Below are 3108 nucleotides of genomic sequence, written 5' to 3' on the forward strand. Positions count from 1 at the left end.
ACAGGGCATTTTACAAGAAATACAGTGACTAAGGACCAATGCAAAGTCACAAATAAACATCTCCACCACAAAAGATGCTCTGTGTGGCTTGGCATTATAGGAAGCTGCCTAGTCAGACCATTGGTCCATCTAGCTCAGTATTGTAAACACTGTAATGCATGGCAGTAGCTTTCCAGGGTATCAGGCTGATGTTCTTCACACCCTTACGTGGAGATCACAGGTATCAAACCTGGGTCCTTCTGCATGCTCTACTGTTGAGCTACAGCCCCCACTGGTCCCATTTCTACCACCACAAACTACCTCTGCAAGCACTCTCAGTGTGATGGTGGAGGGAACATGTTCTGTAAGAATGACAAGCCTGAAGACATGTAAATCATATTCATTTTGAAAAAATTATTATGTTGCATTATGTTAATCACATACAAATATGTGCTCATTCTTGTAGCAGCCATGTTGAAGATGCAAATATTTCATATTCAATCCTCAGGTGAAAAAAGTGAAAATTCAAAATTATATTCTCAACAAACTAAACACACAAGTTATTTTTTATAGAAGTATAGCTCTTCATTTTGCCAGCACGAACCTTCTTTGTTCTAATATCACTTTTTTTTTAAATGACATCGTAGCGCTATAATTTTAAGTTTCTTTTCTTTACACAACAGGACTGACATTTGTTTCCAATACTTTGCATAATGTGCAAAACATGTTGTAGTTATCATACACACTATTAATTCCAGAGACTGAATGGCACTTGCTTACTATAGATTGAAAAGAAAACAATGGTTCAAAAATGTATCTGAGGAGCCTTGTGAAGGTTGTCACTTCAAAATTTGACTGACACTGGTCAGATTCACCAGCTGTGATAAAAAGTAAACCCTTTTCTTTTTAACATCTCCACCACAAAGATCAATAGGACTTATTTGTTTTATGCTACCTGTATGGACTGGAAGAACATCTAGTCCTAAAACTGATACTACACTTGATCTTAGCCCAAAGGCCGAGAAGTGGTCTAATCCTAAAAATGAAACAATTTTATTTCATGTTGCTTAGAATACTAATGAAGTCATTTGCTAGGCAACAATGCTGATGGCTTCTGTATGGCACGAAGGAAAAAGTGGCAGTGGTGGTTGGCGGGGGGGGGGCTAATTATCACCTTTACCTTTGGGCACCAGGATGATGCAGTCAGCACTGTACAAAGGACATGAGGGCTGGTTAGATGGTCACTCCTGCTGACATCAGCAACCTGAGCTGATGCTAGAATGGCTTACCAGACAACAGCTGTGTGCTTCCACTACGGATGTGCTGGTGGAACTGGATGGAGGAAGGAAGGAATTTCCTTCATGAGCAAAAATCATGTATGATATAAGCCAACAGGTGCATGATCAGCCAAGGCAGTTGCTAATGCAATGGTCCAGTGCTGGCTATATAAGTGATTAAGGCACATCTGCTAATTGTTTCCAGGGTCCTGTAAAGGGTATCAGGGTCAGTCAGTGAGTAAGTTGTAGTCTGTGTTATGTCCTAAATCGCTGCAGTAACAGGAATACTTTCTATTTGTACATATCTGCATCTGCAGAATCCTACAAGCTGTATCTATGTATCACTGTCCAGAACTGTCTTACTGAAGCGTTACTTTCTGCAGCAGTAAACTGTTTTGGACCTTAAGCTGCCTTTGACTGGAATTGGGGGACAGCCTCTGCTATGTGGGTATCTTACCTCAGATTCCCATCAAGATGGATGAATCTGCCAGTTTCAGTTCTTTGAGTTTCTCCTTTGTCCAATCTTAAATTCAATTCTTCACATTTCTGCAGCGATTTGTGAAATCCTGTGTCAGCCTGTTAGTACAAATTTCTCCTAATGAACACATTTTTGTATATAGTTTTGACTAACATACACCTTTTGCAAGCAATTTCCCATAATATAATGTATTTTTATATGTTATTTCCACTAATAGATGTGTTTTAAGAGCATTGCCGCAATATGCACCACAAATTTCAGAGAAGTGTGAAGTTTGAAGGATAGCTGTGTTTCAGTTTGTGTACTGATTTGAGAAGTATGAATTAGGCAGTTTATCAGTGAATAACAGACACCACTGTTTTCCTCTCATGTTTCCTAGACTGAGGGCACGTTAGCGTTGTCCTCTCTCTCATTTGGCTTCATGACGATGCTACATGATAACAACCCCGTCCAAACAAAAACCAGGAAAAATTCAAGTAAGAACTTTCGTTCAGTCTATTCATTTACTCTGCTTTATCTTGTTCTGACCTGGCTGCTGAAGCTGAGTGTGTTAGTAAATGGATTGTTAAGGTTTTCCTTTGTTCAAGCTTAAGAATGTCTAATGGAATGTTCAATGACACAGTGGGTCCAATTGTATTTACCATAAAGGATCTGAACCTCAAACTCATTCAACAAGATTTTCTATCTAGGTTTATTATTTGCAAGGAGATGACATTTTGCATTTTTTTTGTGGGGGTGGGGGAGAGATGGCATTTTGTAATTTAAGGCATCAGTTTAGCCATAGTCTCTCTCTGTGTGTCACTTGACCTTTTTAAAAATAATGTCTTCAGCATCTTTTTTTTTTTTTGCTAGAGACATGAAAACTGAATAGTCTGATAATACATTAGCATACCATTTAAAATGTAGCTCACGGATGCAAATTCCAATACAAGATGTTTGCACCATCCTGATCTATGTATGCTGTTGCATCTGTACCATATATAAATAATAACAACAGCAAAAACCCTCAAGGGTAGATCATCTAGCAAAAGCTTTCAGGAATTGTTGAAGTCTGAAGTGGTGAGCTGTGGTATGCAATTCATAAAGTATTAAGGATGGGGTAGGGCTGTAGGTCAATGGCAGAAAATGATTTGCATTTTAATGCTCCCAAGTTGCATCTCCAGTATCTCAAAAGGCCTAGGGAAAAGTCCTGTCTGAAATCCAGAAGAGCCATTGCCAGATGGATCCATGGTCTGACTCAATATATAAGGCAGTTTCTTATGTTCCTAAAATAAACCTATCATGAGATGAGGTGTCTTTGAACACGTCACTCAGTTTATTTATGCACTTACAATGTTGCCCAATATGAGATGGGTGAGCTTCAACCATTTTCAG

General features: G+C 38.9%; 1 non-coding gene across 1 annotated transcript; it reads right to left on the reverse strand.

Moving 5' to 3' along the window:
• Positions 1 to 824: 824 nt before the first annotated feature.
• Positions 825 to 1009, reverse strand: LOC117046147. Its single transcript, XR_004426521.1, has one exon. It is a non-coding gene; the product is annotated as a U2 spliceosomal RNA (small nuclear RNA).
• Between the last annotated feature and the right edge of the window lie 2099 nt (positions 1010 to 3108).

Source organism: Lacerta agilis, chromosome 4 (assembly GCF_009819535.1).
Source record: "Lacerta agilis isolate rLacAgi1 chromosome 4, rLacAgi1.pri, whole genome shotgun sequence".
NCBI classification, from domain to species: domain Eukaryota; kingdom Metazoa; phylum Chordata; class Lepidosauria; order Squamata; family Lacertidae; genus Lacerta; species Lacerta agilis.